Source organism: Chionomys nivalis, chromosome 19, assembly GCF_950005125.1.
Source record: "Chionomys nivalis chromosome 19, mChiNiv1.1, whole genome shotgun sequence".
NCBI lineage: Eukaryota > Metazoa > Chordata > Mammalia > Rodentia > Cricetidae > Chionomys > Chionomys nivalis.
In genome coordinates this window covers 7,222,990-7,247,810 of record NC_080104.1, presented here as the reverse complement: position 1 = coordinate 7,247,810, position 24,821 = coordinate 7,222,990, and positions in this window count along the sequence as shown.

Below are 24,821 nucleotides of genomic sequence, written 5' to 3'. Positions count from 1 at the left end.
ACATCCACAGGGCAGGACATATACCTGGAAGTCCTAGTAACCAGATGGTCCTGGTGGTGAGCCTCCAGGAAGTCAGGTAGTCTGGGCAGGCCAGTCAGGGTTTTGACACAGAGAAAGATCTCCCCACTTCTGGCAGTAGAGGCAGCACCATCAGCTGGTGGATAAACTGAGTCCATAGAAGGGAAAATTGAGGGTTGGATGTTAAAGAATTATTGCAGTAGAGAGTAGCCCATGGCAGACCAAAGAAAGGCTCCTCCCAGGCCAGAGTGGTGATGCAGGAGTTTCCTGGGTTTATTATGGGAACGAGAAGGGTGCACAGGCAGCTACAGGAGGTTTTGCTGGGTGTCATGTGGGCAATTACACCACTGAAGATGCCCCACTTGGAACCCCAGCAGCTGTTCAGCATTTATATGACCTCGTGGGTCTCTCCTCCCTCCTCAAGAGAAAATGAAAAAGGCACGATCTTCTGAGGATTTTAGTTTTTGTTTAGCAGAACTTCTGGGTCTCCACCTGGCAGCATTCATCTCCAAGCCAAAGGAAATAACCTTACTACCAAAGCTGCAACCATACAGACTAGAGAATCTATGAGAACCATGGAAAAAGCACAAATGGCAATCCTGAATCTGATTGTGGATGGACACTTGCAGGCCCTAAGTTCCCACTTTTGACCAGCTGGCATTAAATTTCTGCCCACGCTGGGTAAGAGTCATGATTGTGTCAGAATGTGAACAAACACTACTAATGTGGGAATGAGTGGACAGGTTGTCACGGGACAGCAGGGGGATGCGTGATGCATTTATGGTTCTCAATGCAGTTGGTGCAGGTTCAGTGGTAACGCAACATGCAACTCATGCCTAGGTTACACTTTGGGAATTGCCCTGTCTTTATCCAAAGTTATTAAGGATCTCTGGGACAGCCTGCACATGCCGGATGCTCTGCTGTGGTAATTGTGTATATAGTGGACTCCATTACTGTAGGGATTTCATATGACATCCTGGTCCCATGCCTAGAAAGGAGCCAGGAAGCAGCTCTTGTCAGTGTGGTGCTGTGTGTGGGTTAAGTGCATAAGTTTCACTTGGTTGGCCCCTCTTGGCAACAGCTCTTATCTGTTCCTTCAGAAGCACAGTCCCCAAGAGCATGAGGACCCTCACTCCAGTACAATTGATTACTTGGGAATATCTGTGACTTTACCATGAGGCCAGCGGAATTCTGGGGCCATCCAGTCTGGACAGAGTCTCCAGGGAACACTTGCCTTCTACATGTGCTTGTCCGCACCAGAAAGGGGTTGCTCTACTAGACTGCTGGGACTTCCTAAGTGTGTTTGCTGAGACTGTTTCCCATGAAGAGGAATAAATCCAATCACTGCTCCAGTCCCCACAGAGGCCACTTTTCTGCACACACAGAGCCACCCAGGGCCACCCAGGTGGCCAGCTTCAGTCTCCCTGACACAGAGGCACGAGGAGAAGTGAGTAAATATATTCTCAAGATCCACTGGGAGGTGATGTGGGAGAAATGTGATGTCCATGTCCAAGGTGCAGCAGGAAGGGGCACAAAAGATGCCCATGTGAGAACCACCTAGTCAGGAGTAGGCCTGAGGAAGCAAGCTCCACGGGAGTGGGAGCAGATCCATTCCAGGCTCATTGGCAGCCCAGGATTAAGCCAACAACCTGGGCCAGAGCAGACCTGTGACAGCGAACTCCACAGGAACAAGTATAGGGAAGCAACTGCTGAGTGAGTGAGCCAGAGTCAGAGACTGCTGAGGTTCCGGACATGAATCTGGGACCTTTAAGGGAGTAGACCTAAGCCAGGATCCCTGTTGGTCTGGGCGTGAGTCTAGGACCTCCAAGGAACAGGCCTCGGCCAGGACCACTGCCAGTCTGGGCATGAATCAGGGACCTCCAAAGCAGTAGGCAAGAATCAGAGATCTCTGCAGGTCCAGGTGTGAGTCTGGGACCTCAAAGGGCCTAGGCCTAAGCTTAATACTAGGACTTCTGTGGGTCCAGGTGTTGGTCTGGTTCATCAAGGGAATAAGCAGAAACCAGAAACCTTTACGGGTCCAAGCTTAAATCTGCCACCTCTGAGGGAGTAAGCCTGAGCCAGGTCCTCTGTGAGTCTCGGTGTGCCCAAGCCTGGGTACTCTGAGGGGGTAGATCAGAGCCAGAGTCCTTTACAGGACCAACCACAAGCCAGGGACCTCTACAGGAACAGATCCAGACCAGGGACATTTACAGAAGCAAGTCTGAGCCAACAACATAGGCTAGAGAAGGCCTGAGACAGCAAACTCCAGGGGAGTAGAGCAAAGCCCAGGAGTGCTGAATGACCTCCAGGTACACGAAGTGACCAAAGGGGGTAACTAGAATTGTGCCACTGACTGTACCATGAGGAACAACCATCTGAGCCTTGGATTCACTGGCGCCTAAATTGATCAACAGAATCACAGACAACCCAACCACACCAATTAGAGGAAAAGATGAATAGCCAAGGTAAGAACACATGCAACACAATAAAAAGCAACATGACTCCAAACAGCCAAATATAGATGTAGTAGAAGAAAATGACCTAAAAATAACTTCAGGAGAATATTAGAATATTTGAAATTCTTAAAGAGGAAATGAGAAATTGCCTCAAAGAAATGGAGGAAAAGACAAAAAAGAAAAAAAAAAGGAAGACATCAGCAAATCCCTTAAAGAAAACCAAGAAAAAGCAGTCAAACATATGAAAGAAACTATTCAAGACTTGAAAACTGAAATAGAGACAATAAAGAAAATACTAGCTGAGGGAATTATAGAAATAGAAATCATGAGAAAATGATCAGGGACTATAACGCAAGCACAAACAGCAGAATACAAAAGATGGAAGACAGAATCTCAAGCACTGAAGATACAATAGAAGAAATAGACTCGTCAGTCAAAGAAAACATTAAGTCCAACAAAAGCTTAACCCACAATATCCAGGAAATAAGGGACACCATGAAAAGGCCAAACCTAAGAATAACAGGTATAGAAGAAGGAGAAGTTCAACTCAAAAGCACAGAAAATATATTTAACAAAATCATAGAAGAAAACTGTCCCAATGCAAAGAAATATATGCCTATGAAGATACAAGAAGCTTATAGAACACCAAATAGACTGGATCAAAAAAAAAGTCCCCTCACCACATAATAATTAAAACACTAAACATACATAATAAAGAAAGAATATTAGGAGCTGCAAAGGAAAAAATGGCCAAGTGACATATAAAGGCAGTCCTATCAGAATTACAGCTGACTTCTCATTAGAGACAATGAAAGCCAGAAGGTCATGGTCAAGCATTATGCAGACTTTAAGAGGCCATGGATGCCAACCCAGACTACTATATCCAGCAAAACTTTCAATCATCACAGAAAGACAAAACAAAACAAGATATTCCATGACAAAATAAGATTTAACCAATACTTAGTCATAAAACCAGACCTACACAAAATACTAGAAAGAAAACTCCAACCCAAGGAAGTTGGCTACATCAACAAAAACACAGACAACTGATGGTCTCATAGCAGCAAATCCAAAGAAGGGTAAAACACACAAATTAACATCAACAACAATGAAAACTAAATTAACAGGGGATAGAAATCACTGATCACTAATATCCCTTAATATAAATGGAGTCAACTCACCTATAAAAAAGCACAGGCTAACAGATTGGATACAAAAACAGAAACCATCCCTCTTCTACATATAAGAAATACAACTCAACCTCAAAGACAGACTTCGTCTCAGAGTAAAGGGTTGGGAAAAAATATTCCAATCAAATGGACCTAACAAACAAGCTGGTGTAGATATCTTAATATCTAACAAAATAGACTTCAAACTAATATCAATCAAAAGAGACAAAGAAGGACATTTCATATTAGTCACAAGAAATCCATCAAGAGGAATTCTCAATACTGGACATTTATTCCCCAAATACAAGCACACCCTCACATGTAAAAGAAACACTTCTAAAGATTAAATCATACATTAAACCCCACATACTAATAGTGGCAGACTTCAACACTCGTCTTTCACCACTGGACAGGTCAGTCAGACAGAAAATGAACAGAGAAATAAGGGAACTGACAGATGTTATGACACAAATGGACTTAACAGACATCTATAGAATATTCCATTCAAACAGAAAAGAATATACCTTATTCTCAGCACCTCACGGAACCTTCTAAAAAACTGACTACATATTTGGTAACAAAACAAATCTAAACAAATAAAAAAATTGGAATAACCCCATGTATTATCAGATCACCATGATTTAAAATTAGAAGTCAACAGAAATACTAATTCCAGAAAGCCCACAAACACATCGAAATTAAACAATGCTCACCTGAATCATCAATGGGTCAAGGAAGAAATAAAGGGAGAAGTTAAATACTTCTTAAAATTCAATGAAAATAACCACACAACATACCCAAATTTATGGGACACAACGAAAACAGTGTTAAGAGGAAAATTCATAGCACTAAATGCCTACATAATGAAGCTGCACTAGTGAATTAACAGAAATTTTGAAAACTCTAGAACAAAAAGAAGCAAACTCACCTAAGAGAACTAGATGGCAGGAAATAATCAAATTGATAGCTGAAATCAACAAAATAGAAACAAAGAAAATAATACAAAGAATCAATGAGACATAGAGTTGGTTCTTCAAGAAAATCAAGAAAATAGACAAACTTTTATCTAAACTAACCAAAAGGTAGCGAGAGACTAACCAAATTAAAAAAATCAGAAATGAAAAGGAGGGCATAACAACAGACATGGAGGAAATAGAAAGAATCAGCAGGTCATATTTTGAAAACCTGTATTCCACAAAATTGGAAAACTTAAAAGAAATGGACAACTTTTGGATAAATATCACTTTCCAAAACTAAATCAAGACCACATAAGCAAATTAAACAGACCTATAACTGGTAAAGAAATAGAAATAGTCATCAAAAGTCTCTCAACCAAAAAAAAAAAAAAAAAAAAAAAAAAAAAAAAAAAAAAAAGCCCAGGACCAGATGGTTTCAGTTCAGAATTCTACAAGATTTTCAAAGAAGAACTAATACCAATACCCTTCAAATTATTCCACACAATAGAAACAGAAGGAACATTGCCAAACTCTTTTTATGAGGCTACAATTATCCTGATACCCAAACCACAGAAAGACATTACTAAGAAAGAGAATTACAGACCAATCTCACTCATGAACATTGAAGCAAAAATACTAAATAAAATACTGGCAAATTGAATCTAAGAACATATCAGAACCATTGTCCACTATGATCAAGTAGGCTTCATCCCAGAGATGCGGGGATGGTTCAACATACAAAAATCTGTCAACGTAATCCACCATATAAGCAAACTATAAAATAAAACCACATGGTCATCTCTTTAGATGCTGAAAAGCTTTCAACAAAATACAACATTTCTTCATGATAAAGGTCTTGGAGAGAACAGGGATACAAGGAACATAACTAAACATAATAAAGGCAATATACAGCAAGCCAACAGCTAACATCAAACTAAATGGAGAGAAACTCCCAGTGATCCCACTGAAATCAGAAACAAGACAAAGTTGTCCGCTCTCTCTATCTCTATTCAGTATAGTTCTTGAGGTCCAAGCTAGAAAAGAAGACATCAAAAGGAGATCAAAGGGATACAAATCAGAAAAGAAGAATCAAACTCTCACTATTTGCTCATGATATGATAGTTTACATAAGCAACCCCAAAAATTCTACCAAGGAATTTCTACAACACATAAACACTTTCAGTAATGTAGCAGGATACAAGATTAATTCAAAAATCTCAGTAGCTCTCCTGTACACAGATGATAAAAGGGCTGGGAAAGAAATCAGAGAAACATTACCCTTCACAATAGCCACAAATAGCATCAAATATCTCAGAGTAACTCTAATCAAACAAGTGGAAGACTTGTATGACAAGAACTTTAAATCTTTGAAGAAAGAAATTGAAGAAGACACCAGAAAGTGGAAAGATCTCCCATGCTCTTGAGTAGGTAGAATTAACAAATAAAAATGGCAATCTTATCAAAAGCAATCTACAGATTCAATGCAATGCCCAGCAAAATCCCAGAAAAATTCTTCACCGATCTCAAAAGAATGGTACTCAACTTCCTATCGAAAAGCAAAAAACCCAGGATCGTCAAAACATTCCTGTATAACTAAAGAACTTCTGCAGGCATCACAATCCCTGACTTCAAACTACTACAGAGCTACAGTACTGAAAACAGTCTGGTATTGGCATAAAAACAGACAGGAACAAAATCAGAGACCCAGATATTAATCCACACACCTTCAAACATCTGATTTTTGACAAAAAAAGCAAAAAATATCAAATGGACAAAAGAAAGCATATTTAACAAATGATACTGGCATAACTGGATATCAACATGTTGAAGAATGAAAATAGACCCATATCTATCACCATGCACAAAACTCAAGTCCGAATGGATTAAAGACCTCAGCATAAAGCTAGCTACACTAAACCTTATAGAAGAGAAAGTGGGAAATACACTTGGCTGCTTTGGCACAGGAGACCACTTCCTAAATATAACCCCCAGCAGTGCAGACACTGAGAGAAACAATTAATAAATGGGACCTTCTGAAACTGAGAAGTTTCTGCAAAGCAAACCCCACATCAGACAGAGGTCTGATCTCTAAAATATACAAAGAACTCAAGAAATTGGTCATCAAAAGAACACATAATCCAATAAAAATGGAGTACAGACCTAAACAGAACTTTCAACAGAGGAATCTAAAATGGCTGAAAGATACTTAAGGAAATGTTCAACATCCTTAGTCATCAGAGAAATACAAATCAAAACAACCCTGTAAGAATGGCCAAGATCATAAATACTGATGACAACTTATGCTGGAGAGGTTGTGGGGGAAAGGAAACACTCCTGCATTGCTGGTGGGAATGCAAGCTGGTACAATCCCTTTGTATGCCAGTGTGGAGATTTCTCAGAAAATTAGAAAACAACCTTCCTCAAGACCCAGTAATACCAATTTTGGGTATATATCCAAAGGATGCTCAATTGTACCACAATGACATGTGTTCAAGTATGTTTATAGCAGCATTGTTTGTCATCGCCAGAACCTGGAAACAACCTAAATGCCCCTCGACCAAAGAATGGATAAGGAAAATATAGTACATTTATACATTGGAGTACTACACAGTAGGAAAAATAACGACAACTTGAATTTTGCAGGCAAATGGATGGAACTTGAAAACATCATTTTGAGTGAGGTAACCCAGACACAGAAAAATAATTATCACATGTACTCACTCATAAGTTGTTTTTAAACATAAATCAAAGAAAACCAGTTTACAAATCACAATCCCAGAGAACCTAGACAACAATGAGGACCCTAAGAGAGACATACATGGATCTAATCTACATGGGAAGTAAAAAAAGACAAGATCTCCCAAGTAAATTGGGAGCATGGGGACCCTGGGAGATGGTTGAAAGAGAGGGGAGCAGAGAAAAATGTAGAGCTCAATAAAAATCAATTTTAAAAATGCCCATGCTAGAGGGTGATCAGATAAGAGATGATGGACTCCTCCTTCACCCCTCACACCAATAAGATCAGTGTGGTGAGGAAGCCATGGAGCAGAGTGAGTCTGGCCACCTCGTCCACCTAGCATGGCCAGGGAGAACCACTGTGCTTCAGGGAACAATAGGAACAGGCTGAGTTCTCAGTGTTCCCCAAGTTAAGGAATTAGGCGTGTCTCTGTCTAAAGATGGAGCCTGTAGACATTTTTAACAAGGGCCTGCAGGTCCCTGAGTGCACAAACCTGTCACTCGGTGTCAGACTGCAGTTTAGGGAGACGTTACCTGAAGAGAGGCTGAGCATGAAAGCTAGAGCTGGCCAGCTCCAGGATCCCATGGTTTCTGTTTCCCATCAGTGTGGACCACGCCCCCAGGAAGAACTGTTTTCACTATGACCTAATTCAAACACAGCCATATGGACGGACAAAAGGAAAGTAGACATCGAGGACACAGATTTGACTCTGCTCTGCAGGTGGTGGTGGTGGTGGTGGGGTGTTTGCAGACTGTGAGATGCACCTCCCATTCTCATGGGAAATAAAGGGGCAGAGATCCCCAGTCGAGTGCACTGGCTCTCAGCTTGCTTCTTAGGCTTCCTGCAGCCAGTAGCTCTGTGCCCAGTACTTTGTTTCCTGTCTGCAGGGGTGGATGAGAGTGTGTTGGGAGTAGAGGTTGTGCAGAAGGGGGCAGAGGTGCCCAGGGGTGTGTAGGCTTGGTGTGTTCAGGGATGTGCAGGATTTTGCATGTGTTTGCATGGTCCACAGTAATAAACAGGAGCATGTGGAAGTGGGGGTATTGTAGGTGTGTGGGGATACAAGGATGTGGAGATATAAGGTTGTGTGGAGGTGAGCAGCTATGATATCAGCTATGGTATCTGTGAAAGTGTGCAAGTCTATTAGGGTTGGTGTGTGCAGCTGGGACATCTGTGCGAGTCTGGAGAGATGGCTCAGTAATTAAGACCATTTGCTTCTCTTCCCAGCACTCATATTGGGTGGTTCACAACTGTCTGTAACTCTAGTTCCAAGGGATTCATTGCCCCGTTTAACCTCCTCAAGTTCATTGATGCCTGAGGTGCACATGCAGATGAGTAGGTACACACATGTCCACATAAATATAAATAAATGAAACTTATTAAAATAAGAGTGAAAATATGTGGCTGTGCAAATCTCTGTAGTGTGTGAAGAGGAGGTACAGTTGTGAGCAGACATGTGTGAGGAGGATGTACAGTTGTGAGCAGACGTGTGTGAGGAGGAGGTACATTGTGAGCAGACGTGTGTGAGGAGGAGGTACATTGTGAGCAGACGTGTGTGAGGGTGAGAGGAGACGCAGACAGGTACCGGTAGTGCCCGGGTCTTTGGGTCCCTGAAAATTGTTCAGGAGTGCAGCTGTGTGCTGTGATGTGTAGGGTTGAGTAGTGGTTGTGTGGGGGCTTCTCTTGTGTCCCGGGCTGGAAGAAGCACCCCACGGCTCCCAGGGCTCCTCCTGTCATCAGGAAGTTGACAAGAAAGCAAGGACCCAGTACAGTGACAGCACAGATAGTCACTGGGGCACCGTGGCCTGGCCCGCTCCTGCTGTGGGTTACTCCCTCTACACCAGGGAAGACCCTGAGAAAGGACTTCTAAGAATCTTGGAAAGAACTCTCTGTGTTGGTTGTCTCTGGCCTTGCAGTGGCGGAAATGCAAGACTACACCACAGCACTTTTCTAACTGGGGTTCTAGGGAACAAACTCAAGCCCTCCTGCTTGTGCAGCGAGCACGTGAGGACTGAGCACCTCCACGGCGCTGCACACACGACTTCCTGTAAGTGTGGTGTGTTTCTCACTGCTATACTCAGGAAAGAGGAGCTGAGTATGGAGTGGACCCTTCCTGTGGACTGGTGGGGACGAAGTCAACCCACGGGCCAGCCCTGCTGAGCACGTCTCTACTGCCTGCTCACTGCCTGCTGAGGGGACTATGGCAGGCCCAACACTTTATCCTAAAATCATACTGTGTTGTTTACACTTTCTCTACACAATGTCCAATCTGAGGATCACATATTCCAGTCAGGATGCAGGCGCATACTGGCCCTGTCTGATGGGTAGAGTTACCAGGTTATCTTCATCTTTTCTTGGCTCAAATTTTTGCTAACTAACATACTTTTGCTAAGTTTCAATATCTTTCCACCAAACAAGATGTTTCTGTGGCTTTGCTATGTCGGTTTGCTCTCCTTCCATGCTAACCTGTCACATCTGATGAATACAGCATTAAAGTTCCATAGAGGATGATGCCATTGTAGACTAGAAGCTCCCACACTGGCTCTGTTGACTTTGCTTGAAATACTGAACTATAGAGCATTTTCACCATTCACGGTAATTCTTTTTAATAATTCTGCCCATCTTAACCTCCTAAGAACAATGGAAACTATTGAATAATCTTTGGCAGAGGATAGAGTAGCCAAGTTTATGCTTTTAACAAATTTCTGGAGCTGTTGAAATGAGGATAGAATGGAGGGGGCCTCAAAGTCACCGTAACTGACTTAAGGTCACTGTGTTAGAGAGGCAGGAACCAATGAGGGCTGAACTAACATGGCAGTAGACAAGTTGATTAGACTCTGATTAGCACAGATAAATCCAAATCAAGCATTAAGAGGGAGGCTAAAATACCATACACCCAAAGACAGCTGTGGTCATAATTAGATGATTAGCGTCATCTGTAGCATGAACTTTGTAGCTAACTGTAGTCAGTAGTTTAGTCCACTTCCTCTGGGGTTACCTCCAAGGTCAAGTCTACAGACTATGACCCAAATTCTTGATGCTTTAAACAACACAGTTTATTTAAAGCAGACAGTGTTGAATAACCAGTCCTCCAAAGATTAAAAAAAAATAACATATTCTCCTCCTTTTTTGTGGCAGATGTATTTGTAGTTGAACGTCAGACATATCCATGAAGGAAGCAGTCAGCATCCTCTGGGATGGGTGGCACCCTTCCTCAACGTTTTGGGTTAAAAAAAATGTCATGAGGTTGAATTGCACAATGTTTTAGTAAAGGAACAAACATTCTCATCAATACAACTGCATCATCAAAAAAGTCTTATTTTCACAGATGAGCTCCCTCTGAGGGTGGAAAGTTCTCTATATAATTTTTACAGCCACACACAGATGCAAAATATGAAAATATGATACAATATGTCAACTATGAAAATATGGCTTAATTCTAAGTAAACACAGATGAGTGTGTGTGTTCATGTGTGAATGAATGTGTGTTCATGTATAAGTGTGTGTGTTCATGTGTGAATGTGTGTTCACATGTTAGTGTGTATGTATTCACATATAAGTATGTGTTCATGTGTGAGTTGTGTGTTCATATATGAGTTTGTGTTCACATGTGAGTATGTTCACATGTAAATGTGTGTGTTCATGGGTGTACCATGAAGGTCAGAAGTTGACCCTCAGTGTCTTTCTTGACCCTCCTTCACCTTGTTTTCTGAGACAGGGTCTCTCACTGACTCTAGGCCAGCCCCAGAGACCCTCTTGTCTCTACCTCCCCAGCACTGTGTGCTGTTGCCCCCCCACACACACCTTTCCTGTGAATTCTAGGGATCTAACCTCAGATCCTCATGCTGAGGTGGAAGGACACTCCCACGTGATCATCTCCTGCCCCGAGCCTTCTCTTTCTCTTCTTATACAACTACAAATGCCATGACAGGGACTTCTCCCTTATCATCCCACCTAAGCCTAGTCACCTCCCAAAGATGCCCCTCCAATACAAGATGTTTAGGGAACACACTCAGACCATACCAGAAGGATATCCACGGTTTACTAACTCAGTCTTAGGATGGCTTCCGAGAGCCAAGGGGCTGCTGAAAAGGGCTGTTTTACAAGAAATACATGCTGCTCCAACTTAACCTGCCTGTGACCATGCTGCCCCATGATCTACAGGATCCTGAGTCTCCAGGGAACACCATTCAAGTAGCACAGCTGTGTCCCCACCTCCCAAGGTCCTGCACAATGAAACCCCTCCCAGAGGAAACAGTGACACATGAGTAGACATCATGCAGCCTCTGAGTGACCAACGTCCACTCCAGGGCCACTTCTCAAAGAGTTCTTTAGCTCAAGGGACCTACTAAGGGTTCCTTGAATTTAAGAGACTTTCCAAAATAGTTATTCATTCAGAACATACAAGTTTGATATTTGTATCATTTACTTTTCTTATTGCTGGGAACCAACACCTGCCAAAGCAGCTTAAGGAAGGAAGGACTTGGTTTGAGAAAGTGCAGTCCATTCTGCAGGGGCTGGTCCCCTCTGCTGGGGCTGCTCCTCCTCTGCTGCAACATCTCTTTCCCTGGCCCATCCCAGCTTGTGCCCAGGGGCTTCCTGCCTTCTTCCTCCCTTCCGAGGTGCCACAGGATCACCCAGTTCAGCCTGTTTGGGTGCTGGGTCGGGTGCTCAAGACAGAGGGCAGCGGGAGTTTCTTTGTTTTGGTGATGGGCATGCAGAGTGGTAGCGCTTTTGTTGACAAGGTCCCTGGCAAACGGGGAGCCTGGTCCTGTTCCTGAAGACCCTTCTGAGTGGTGAGAGAGATCTTGGCCGCGGCAGGAGGCAGGAGACAGAGAAGGGGCATTTTGAAACAGGGCCCCTGGCCAGCAGGGAAATCTGATCCTGGTTTAGAAGACCCATTAGATAGTATTGGTAGGAGGAGATGGGCAGGCGCAAAGGCAAGAATTCACCCAACAATGTGAAAAACAACATGCAAACACCAGAACCCAGTGATCTTACAAGAGAAGGACTTGAACAACCTAACACAGAAGAAGTGGAAAAAATTGACTTTATGAAAGCAATAGAGTCCCTTAAACAACGTGTAAAAAAATGCCCTTATAGAAATGGATGAGAAGTATATCAAAAAGTTTGAAGAAATGAGTAATTACGTAAATGATACCCTGAAAAACCAAGAAAAAACAATCTAACAGGTAATGGAAACAGTTCAAGAATTGAAAACTGAAATGGAAGCAAGGAAGAAAACACAAACTGAGGACTGGTTGGATATGGAAAACCTAGGTCATTGAGCAGAGACTACAGAAACAAGCATAATCAATAGAATACAGGAGATAGAAGAAAGAATCTCAGATTCTGAGGACACCATAGAGAAAATAAACACACTGATCAAAGAAAACAGCAAAGCCAACAAAGTCTCATCACAAAACATTCAGGAAATATGGGACACAATAAAAAGACCAAACCTAAGAATAATAGGGATAGAAGAAGAGGAAGAATTACAGCTCAAAGGCCCAGAAAATATTTTTAACAAAATTATGGAAGAAAAGTTTCCCAACATAAAGAAAGATATCCCTTTGAATATTCAAGAAGCATACAGAACACCAAATAGAATGGATCAAAAAAAAAAAAAACCATCCCCTCGCCATATAATAATCAAAACAAAAAACATACATATTAAAGAAAAAATATTAAGAGCTGCAAAAGAAAAAGGGCAAGTAACTTATAAAGGTAAACCAATCAGACTTACAACTGACTTCTTTATGGAAACCATGAAAGCCAGAAGGTCCTGGATAGAGGTACTGCAGAAACTAAGAGACCATGGATGAAAGCCCAAACTACTATACCCAGCCAAGCTATCGTTCACTATCAATGGAGAAAACAAAACATTCCAGGATAAGAACAAATTTAAACAATACATAGCCACAAATCCAGCCTTACAGAAAGTAATAGAAGGAAAATCACAGCCCAAGGAATCCAACATTGCCAACACTGCCTACAATAACTCAGGCATCTAGCGACCCTTCACCAGCACAACTCAAAGAAGGGAGACACACAAACTCTACTACCAAAAACAATAAGAATAACCAGAGCAAACAACCACTGGTCGTTAATATCACTTAATATTAATGGACTCAATTCACCTATAAAAAGGCACAGACTAAGAGATTGAATACGAAAACAGGATCCAACATTTTGCTGTTTACAAGAAACACATCTCAACCACAAAGACAGGCATCTACTCAGAGAAAAGGGTTGAGAAAAGGTTTCTCAAGCAAATGGTCCTAAGAAACAAGCAGGTGTGGCCATACTAATTTCTAACAAAACTGACTTCAAACTAAAATCAATCAGAAGAGATCGAGATGGACATTTTATACTCATAACAGGAACGATTCATCAGGATGAAGTCTCAATCCTGAATATCTATGCCCCTAATATAAAAGCACCCACTTATGTAAAAGAAATATTACTAGAACTCAAGGCAGACATCAAACCACACACACTAGTAGTAGGAGACTTCAACACATCTCTCTCACCAATGGACAGGTCAATCAGACAGAAACCTAATAGAGAATTAAGAGAATTATTGGAGATAATGAAGCAAATGGACTTAACAGACATCTATAAAACACACCACCCAAATAGGAAAGAATATACCTTCTTCTCTGCAGCTCATGGAACCTTCTCGAAAATTGACCACATACTCGGTAACAAAAGAAACCTCCACAGATACAAAAAATCAGTGTCCAATTGGGTCTTACCAGATCACCACGGATTAAAGTTAGAAGGCACCAACAATGCTACCCCCAGAAAGCTGACAAACTAATGGAAACTTAACAGTCAACTACTGAACCACACCTGGGTCAAGGAAGAAATTAAGAAAGAAATTAAAGTCTTCCTTGAATCTAATGAAAATAAAGAGACAACATACTCAAATCTATGGGACACGATGAAAGCAGTGCTAAGAGGAAAGTTCATAGCACTAAGTGCCCACTTAAAGAAAACGGAGAAAATAGCCGGGCGATGGTGATGCACACCTTTAATCCCAGCACTCGGGAGGCAAAGGCAGGTGGATCACTGTGAGTTCGAGACCAGCCTGGTCTACAGAGCTAGTTCCAGGACAGGCTCCAAAGCTACAGAGAAACCCTGTCTCGAAAAAGCAAAAAAAAAAAAAAAAAAGAAAAGAAAAAATAGAAAAAAAAAAAGAAAACAGAGAAAGCATACAATGGCGACTTAAGAGCACACCTGAAAGCTCTAGAAAAAAAAGAAGCAGACGCACCCAGGAGGAGTAGAAAACTGGAAATAATCAAACTGAGGGCTGAAATCAACAAAATAGAAACACAGAAATCAATCCAAAGACTCAATGAAACAAAAAGATGGTTCTTGGAGAAAATCAACAAGATCGACAAACCCCTATCCAAACTAATTAAACGACAGAGAGAGAACACGCAAATAAATAAGATCAGAAATGAAAAGGGGGACATAACCACAGACACAGAGGAAATTCAGAGAATCATTAGATCTTACTACAAAAGCCTGTATGCCACAAAACTGGAAAATGCAAAAGAAATGGACATTTTGTTAGATAAGTACCATATACCAAAGTTAAACCAAGACCAGGTGAACAACCTAAATAGACCTGTTAGTCGCGAAGAATTAGAAGCTGTTATTATAAACCTCCCTTCCAAAAAAAGCCCAGGACCAGATGGTTCCAATGCAGAATTCTACCAGAACTTCCAAGAAGAGCTAATACCTATACTCCTTAATGTATTTCACAATATAGAAACAGAAGAGTCGGGGGCTGGTGAGATGGCTCAGTGGTTAAGAGCATTACCTGCTCTTCCAAAGGTCCTGAGTTCAATTCCCAGCAATCACATGGTGGCTCACAACCATTTGGAATGAGGTCTGGTGCCCTCTTCTGGCCTGTCGACATACACACAGACAGAATATTGTATACATAATAAATAAATATTTAAAAAAAAGAAACAGAAGAGTCATTGCCAAATTCCTTTTATGAAGCTACAGTCACCCTGATACCAAAATCTCACAGAGACTTAACCAAGAAAGAGAATTACAGGCCAATCTCACTCATGAACATCGATGCAAAAATTCTCAATAAAATACTGGCAAACCGAATCCAAAAACAGATTAGAAAAATTATCCATTATGATCAAGTAGGCTTCATTCCAGAGATGCAGGGCTGGTTCAACATATGCAAATCTATCAATGTAATCCATCATATAAATAAACTGAAAGAAAAAAACCATATGCTAAAAAAGCATTCGACAAAATTCAACACCCCTTTATGATAAAGGTCTTGGAGAGATTAGGGATACAAGGGTCATACCTGAATATAATAAAAGCCATTTACAGCAAGCCGACAGCTAGCATTAAATTAAATGGAGAAAAACTCAAAGCCATCCCACTAAAATCAGGAACACGACAAGGATGTCCACTCTCTCCATGCCTCTTCAATATAGTGCTTGAAGTTCTAGCAATAGCAATAAGACAACATAAGGGGATCAAGTGGATTCATATTGGAAAGGAAGAAGTTAAACTTTCGTTATTTGCAGATGATATGATAGTATACATAAGTGACCCCAAAAACTCTACCAAAGAACTCCTACAGTTGATAAACACCTTTAGTAATGTGGCAGGATACAAGATCAACTCCAAAAAATCAGTTGCCTTCCGATACACTAAGGATAAGGAAGCAGAGAGAGAAATCAGAGAAGCATCACCTTTCACGATAGCCACAAATAGCATAAAATATCTTGGGGTAACTCTGACCAAGGAAGTGAAAGATCTATTTGACAAGAACTTTAAGTCTTTGAAGAAAGAAATTGAGGCACAGGCAGGCCCGGGCGGCGGAGGCACCGGCACGCAGGCAAGTCCGGGCGGCAGGGGCACTGGCGTGCGGGCAGGCCCGGGTGGCGGAGGCACCGGCAGTCGGGCCCGGCAGGCAGGCCTAGGCGGCGGAAGCACCGGCGCGCAGGCAGGCCCAGGTGGTGGAGGCACCGGCAGGCAGGCCTAGGCGGCGGAGGCACCGGCGCTCAGGCAGGCCCAGGTGGCGGAGGCACCGGCAGGCAGGCCTGGGTGGCGGAGGCACCGGCGCGCAGGCAGGCCCAGGTGGCGGAGGCACCGGCAGGCAGGCCTAGGCGGCGGAAGCACCGGCGCACAGACAGTTCCGGCCGGCGGAGGCACCGGCAGGCAGGCCTAGGCGGCGGAAGCAACGGCGCGCAGGCAGGCCCGGGCAGCGGAGGCACCAGCACACAGGCAAGTCCTGCCGGCAGAGGCACCGGCATGCAGGCAGGCCCGGGTGGTGGAGGCACCGGCAGTCAGGCCCGGCAGGCAGGCCTAGGCGGCGGAAGCACCGGCGCACAGACAGGCCCGGGCGGCGGAGGCGCCGGCACGCGGGCGGGCCCGGGTGGCGGAGGCACCGGCAGGCAGGCCTAGGCGGCGGAAACACCGGCGCACAGACAGTTCCGGGCGGCGGAGGCACCGGCAGGCGGGCCCGGGCGGCGGAGGCACTGGATATAGGATAGTGCGGGCAAGAAACAGTGAAGCCTGCACTGAGAACAGATTGCCCCGCTACAATTAAATCAAACCCAATAGATAGCATCGGTAAGAGGAGATGGGCAGACGCCAAGGCAAGAATTCACCCAACAATCTGAAAAACAACATGAAAACACCAGAACCCAATGATCTTACAACACAAGGACTTGAACACCCTATCACAGGAGAAGAGGAAAAAACTGACTTTTTGAAAGCAATAGAGTCCCTTAAACAACATGTAAAAAACGCCCTCATAGAAATGGATGAGAAGTATAACAAAAAGTTTGAAGAAATGAGTAAATACGTAAATGATACCCTGGGAAGCCAAGAAAAAACGATCAAACAGGTAATGGAAACAGTCCAAGAATTGAAAACTGAAATGGAAGCAAGGAAGAAACCACAAACTGAGGACCAGCTGGATATGGCAAATATAGGTCAACGAGCAGAGACTACAGAAACAAGCATAATCAATAGAATACAAGAGATAGAAGAAAGAATCTCAGATTCTGAAGACAACATAGAGAAAATAAACGGACTGATCAAAGAAAACACCAAAACCAACAAATTCTCATCACAAAACATTCAGGAAATATGGGACACAATAAAAAGACCAAACCTAAGAATAATAGGGATAGAAGAAGGAGAAGAGGCACAGCTCAAAGGTCCAGAAAACATTTTTAACAAAATTATGGAAGAAAACTTCCCCAACATAAAGAAAGATATTCCTTTGAATATTCAAGAAGCATACAGAACACCAAACAGACTGGATCAAAAAAAAAACGTCCCCTCGCCATATAATAATCAAAACACAAAATATACAGATTAAAGAAAGAATATTAAGAGCTGCAAAGGAAAAAGGCCAAGTAACTTATAAGGGTAAACCGATCAGACTTACACCTGACTTCTCTATGGAAACCATGAAAGCCAGAAGGTCCTGGATAGAGGTACTTCAGAAACTAAGAGACCATGGATGCAAACCCAAACTACTATACCCAGCCAAGCTATCGTTCACTATCAATGGAGAAAACAAGACATTCCAGGATAAGAACAAATTTAAACAATACGTTGCCACAAATCCAGCCCTACAGAAAGTAATAGAAGGAAAATCACAACCCAAGGAATCCAACATTGCCAACACTGCCTACAATAACCCAGGCATCTAGCGACCCTTCAACAGCACAACTCAAAGAAGGGAGACACACAAACTCTTCTACCAAAAGCAGTAAGAATAACCGGAGTTAACAACCACTGGTCATTAATATCACTTAATATTAATGGTCTCAATTCACCAATAAAAAGGCACAGGCTAAGAGATTGGATACGAAAACAGGATCCAACAGTCTGCTGTTTGCAAGAAACTCATCTCAACCACAAAGACAGGCATCTACTCAGAGTAAAGGGTTGGGAAAAGGTTTTTCAAGCAAATGGTCCTAAGAAAAAAGCAGGTGTGGCCATACTAATTTCTAACAAAACTGACTTCAAACTAAAATCAATCAGAAGAGATCGACAGGGACACTTTATACTCATAACAGGAACGATTCAGCAGGATGAAGTCTCAATCCTGAATATCTATGCCCCTAATATAAAAGCACCCACTTATGTAAAAGAAATATTGCTAAAACTCAAGGCAGACATCAAATCACACACACTAGTAGTAGGAGACTTCAACACACCTCTCTCACCAATGGAAAGGTCAATCAGACAGAAAACTAATAGAGAATTAAGAGAATTATTGGAGATAATGAAGCAAATGGACTTAACAGACATCTATAGAACACTCCACCCAAATAGGAAAGAATACACCTTCTTCTCTGCAGCTCATGGAACCTTCTCGAAAATTGACCACATACTTGGAAACAAAGGAAACCTCCACAGATACAAAAAAATATCAGTGTCCACCTGTGTCTTATCAGATCACCACGGATTAAAGTTAGAAGCCACCAACAAAGCTACCCACAGAAAGCTGACAAACTCATGGAAACTGAACAGTCAACTACTGAACCACACCTGGGTCAAGGAAGAAATTAAGAAAGAAATTAAAGTCTTCCTTGAATTTAATGAAAACAAAGAGACAACATACTCAAACCTATGGGACACGATGAAAGCAGTGCTAAGAGGAAAGTTCATAGCACTAAGTGCCCACTTAAAGAAAACGGAGAAAGCATACATTGGGGACTTAACAGCACACCTGAAAGCTCTAGAAAAAAAAGAAGCAGACGCGCCCAGGAGGAGTAGAAGACTGGAAATAATCAAACTGAGGGCAGAAATCAACAAAATAGAAACACAGAAAACAGTCCAAAGAATCAATGAAACAAAAAGTTGGTTCTTGGAGAAAATCAACAAGATTGACAAACCCCTATCCAAACTAATTAAACGACAGAGAGAGAACACGCAAATAAATAAGATCAGAAATGAAAAGGGGGACATAACCACAGACACAGAGGAAATTCAGAGAATCATTAGATCTTACTACAAAAGCCTGTATGCCACAAAACTGGAAAATGCAAAAGAAATGGACACTTTTTTAGATAAGTACCATATACCAAACCTAAACCAAGACCAGGTGAATGATCTAAATAGACCTGTTAGTCGCGAAGAATTAGAAACAGTTATCAAAAATCTCCCTTCCAAAAAAAGCCCAGGGCCAGATGGTTTCAATGCAGAATTCTACCAGAACTTCCAAGAAGAGCTAATACCTATACTTCTTAATGTATTTCACAATATAGAAACAGAAGAGTCATTGCCAAATTCCTTTTATGAAGCTACAGTTACCCTGATACCAAAACCACACAAAGACCCAACCAAGAAAGAGAATTACAGGCCTATCTCACTCATGAACATCGACGCAAAAATTCTCAATAAAATACTGGCAAACCGAATCCAAGAACACATTAGAAAAGTTATCCATTATGATCAAGTAGGCTTCATTCCAGAGATGCAGGGCTGGTTCAACATACGCAAATCTATCAATGTAATCAACCATATAAATAAACTGAAAGAAAAAAACCATATGATCATTTCATTAGATGCTGAAAAAGCATTCGACAAAATTCAACACTCCTTTATGATAAAGGTCTTGGAGAGATTAGGGATACAAGGGGCATACCTAAATATAATAAAAGCTATTTACAGCAAGCCGACAGCTAACATTAAATTAAATGGAGAAAAACTCAAAGCCATCCCACTAAAATCAGGAACACGACAAGGATGTCCACTCTCTCCATACCTCTTCAATATAGTGCTTGAAGTTCTAGCAATAGCAATAAGACAACATAAGGGGATCAAGGGGATCCGTATTGGAAAGGAAGAAGTTAAGCTTTCATTATTTGCAGATGATATGATAGTATACATAACCGACCCCAAAAACTCTACCAAAGAACTCCTACAGCTGATAAACACCTTTGGTAATGTGGCAGGATACAAAATCAACTCCAAAAAATCAGTTGCCTTCCTATACACTAAGGATAAGGAAGCAGAGAGGGAAATCAGAGAAGCATCACCTTTCACGATAGCCACAAATAGCATAAAATACCTTGGGGTAACTCTGACCAAGGAAGTGAAAGATCTATTTGGCAAGAACTTTAAGTCTTTGAAGAAAGAAATTGAAGAGGACACCAGAAAATGGAAGGACCTCCCTTGCTCTTGGATTGGGAGGATCAACATAGTAAAAATGGCAATTCTACCAAAAGCAATCTATAGATTCAACGCAATCCCCATCAAAATCCCATCAAAATTCTTCACAGATCTGGAGAAGACAATAATCAACTTTATATGGAAAAACAAAAAACCCAGGATAGCCAAAACAATCTTATACAATAAAGGATTGTCTGGAGGCATTACCATCCCTGACTTCAAACTCTATTACAGAGCTACAGTACTGAAAACGGCTTGGTACTGGCATAAAAACAGAGAAGTCGACCAATGGAATAGAATAGAAGACCCTGACTTTAGCCCACAAACCTATGAACACCTGATTTTCGATAAAGGAGCTAAAAGTATACAATGGAAAAAAGAGAGCATCTTCAACAAATTGTGCTGGCAAAACTGGAAGTCAATCTGTAGAAGAATGAAAATAGATCCATATATATCACCATGCACAAAACTCAAGTCCAAATGGATTAAAGACCTCAATATCAGTCCAAACACACTGAATCTGATAGAAGAGAAAGTGGGAAGTACTCTACAACACATGGGCACAGGAGAACACTTCCTACGTACAACCCCAGCAGCACAAACACTAAGGACATAATTGAATAAATGGGACCTCCTGAGACTGAGAAGCTTCTGTAAAGCAAAGGACACTGTCACTAAGACAGAAAGGCAACCCACTGACTGGGAGAAGATCTTCACCAACCCCGCAACTGACAAAGGTCTGATATCCAAAATATACAAAGAACTCAAGAAATTAGACCGTAAAAGGTTAATCAATCCAATTATAAAATGGGGCACTGAGCTGAACAGAGACTTTTCAACAGAAGAAGTTCAAATGGCCAAAAGTCACTTAAGATCATGCTCAACTTCCTTAGCAATCAGGGAAATGCAAATCAAGACAACATTAAGATACCATCTTACACCGGTCAGAATGGCTAAAATCAAAAACACCAATGATAGTCTCTGCTGGAGAGGTTGTGGAGAAAGGGGCACTCTCATCCATTGCTGGTGGGAATGCAAACTTGTGCAACCACTTTGGAAAGCAGTGTGGCGGTTTCTCAGGAAAGTCGGGTTCAACCTACCTCTTGACCCAGCAATACCACTATTGGGAATATACCCAAGAGATGCCCAAACATACAACAAAAGTATATGCTCAACTATGTTCATAGCAGCATTGTTTGTAATTGCCAGAACCTGGAAACAACCTAGATGTCCTTCAATGGAAGAATGGATGAAGAAAGTATGGAATATATACATATTAGAGTACTACTCAGCAGTAAAAAACAATGACTTCTTGAATTTTGCATACAAATGGACAGAAATTGAAAACACTATCCTGAGTGAGGTAAGCCAGACCCAAAAAGAGGAACATGGGATGTACTCACTCATATTTGGTTTCTAGCCATAAATAAAGGACATTGAGACTATAATTCGTGACTCTAGAGAAGCTAAATAAGAAGGTGAACCCAAAGAAAAACATATAAGCATCCCCCTGAATATTAACCTTCATCAGGCGATGAAAGAAGACAGAGACAGAGACCAACATTGGAGCACTGGACTGAAGTCTCACGATCCAAAGGAGGAGCAGAAGGAGAGTGAGCACGAGCAAGGAACTCAGGACGGCGAGGGGTGCACCCACACACTGAGGCAATGGGGATGTTCTATTGGGAACTCACCAAGGCCAGCTGGCCGGGGACTGAAAAAGCATGGGACAAAACCGGTCTCGCTGAACATAATGGACAATGAGGACTACTGAGAACTGAAGAACAATGGCAATGGTTTCTTGATCCTATTGCATGTAATGGCTTTGTGGGAGCCCAGGTAGTTTGGATGCTCACCTTAATAGACCTGGATGGAGGTGGGTGGTCCTTGGACCTCCCACAGGGCAGAGAAACCTGCTTGCTCTTTGGGCTGAGGAGGAAGGAAGACTTGATTGGGGGAGGGGGAGGGAATGGGAGGTGGTGGCGGGGAAGAGGCAGAAATCTTTAATAATTAAATTAATTAATTAATAAAAAAATCAGCAAGAAAAAAAAAAAAGAAAGAAAGAAATTGAAGAGGACACCAGAAAATGGAAGGATCTCCCTTGCTCTTGGATTGAGAGGATCAACATAGTAAAAATGGCAATTCTACCAAAAGCAATCTATAGATTCAATGCAATCCCCATCAAAATTCTTCACAGCCCTTGAGAACTTTATATGAAAAAACAACAAAAAAAAAAAACAGAATAGCCAAAACAATCTTATACAATAAAGGATCGTCTGGAGGCATTACCATCCCTGACTTCAAACTCTATTACAGAGCTACAGTATGGAAAACAGCTTGGTATTGGCATAAAAACAGAGAAGTCGACCAATGGAATCAAATAGAAGACCCGGACTGTAACCCACAAACCTATGAACACCTCATTTTCGATAAAGGAGCTAAAAGTATACAATGGAAGAAAGAGGGCATCTTCAACAAATTGTGCTGGCATAACTGGATGTCAACCTGTAGAAGAATGAAAATAGGCCCGTATCTATCACCATGCACAAAACTCAAGTCAAATGGATTAAAGACCTCAATATCAGTCTGAACACACTGAACCTGATAGAAGAGAAAGTGGGAAGTACTCTACAACACATGGGCACAGGAGAACACTTCCTACGTACAACCCCAGCTGCACAGACATTAAGGGCAACATTGAATAAATGGGACCTCCTGAAACTGAGAAGCTTCTGTAAAGCAAAGGTCACTGTCACTAAGACAAAAAGGCAACCCACTGACTGGGAGAAGATCTTCACCAACCCCGCAACTGACAAAGGTCTGATCTCCAAAATATATAAAGAACTCAAGAAACTAGACTGTAAAATGTTAATCAACCCAATCATAAAATGGGGCACTGAGCTGAACAGAGAATTCTCAACAGAAGAAGTTCAAATGGGCAAAGACACTTAAGGTCATGCTCAACTTCCTTAGCGATCAGGGAAATGCAAATCAAGACAACTTTAAGATACCATCTTACACTGATCAGAATGGCTAAAATCAAAAACACCAATGATAGCCTTTGCAGGAGAGGTTGTGGAGTAAGGGGTACACTCATCCATTGCTGGTGGGAATGCAAACTTGTGCAACCACTTTGGAAAGCAGTGTGGCGGTTTCTCAGGAAATTCGGGATCAACCTACCCCTGAGCCCAGCAATACCACTCTTGGGAATATACCCAAGAAATGCCCTATCATACAACAAAAGTATATGCTCAACTATGTTCATAGCAGCATTGTTTGTAATAGCCAGAACCTGGAAACAACCTAGATGCCCTTCAATGGAAGAATGGATAAAGAAAGTATGGAATATATACATATTAGAGTACTACTCAGCAGTAAAAAACAATGACATCTTGAATATTGCATGCAAATGGACAGAAATAGAAAACACTATCCTGAGTGAGGTAAGCCAGACCCAAAAAGAGGAACATGGGATGTACACTCATAATTGGTTTCTAGCCATAAATAAAGGACATTGAGCCTACAATTCGTGATCCTAAAGAAGCTAAATAAGAAGGTGAACCCAAACAAAAACATATAGTTATCCTCCTGGATATTAACCTTCATCAGGCGATGAAAGGAGACAGAGACAGAGACCCACATTGGAGCACCAAACTGAAATTCCAAGGTACAAATGAGGAGCAGAAGGAGAGAGAGCACGAGCAAGGAACTCAGGACCGCGAGGGGTGCACCCACACACTGAGACATGGGGATGTTCTATCGGGAACTCACCAAGGCCAGCTGGACTGGGTCTGAAAAAGCATGGGATAAAACCTGACTCGCTGAACATAGCGGACAATGAGGGCAGCTGAGAAGTCAACAACAGTGGCACTGGGTTTTGATCCTACTGCACATACTGGCTTTGTGGGAGCCTAGGCTGTTTGAATGTTCACCTTACTAAACCTGGAAGGAGGTTGGAGATCCCTGGACTTCCCACAGGGCAGGGAACCCTGAGTGCTCTTCGGGCTGATGAGGGAGGAGGTGTTCATTGGGGAAGGGGGAGGGAAATGGGAAGCGGTGGCGGGAAGGAGGCAGAAATCTTTAATAAATTAAATAATTAATTAAAAAAATAAAGAAAGAAGCTGATTAGCCAAGTTGAAAAGAATAGCATTAGATGGGAGAACCAGACTGGGAGGAAGAAGGGCAGAGTCTGGAGTCTCCAACCAGGTGCAGAGCAATCAGGAGATAAACATGCCGTGCTGGTAAAGGTACTGCCCTGTGGCAGAGCATAAATAAGGAATATGGGTTGCCTTAAAAAGTAAGA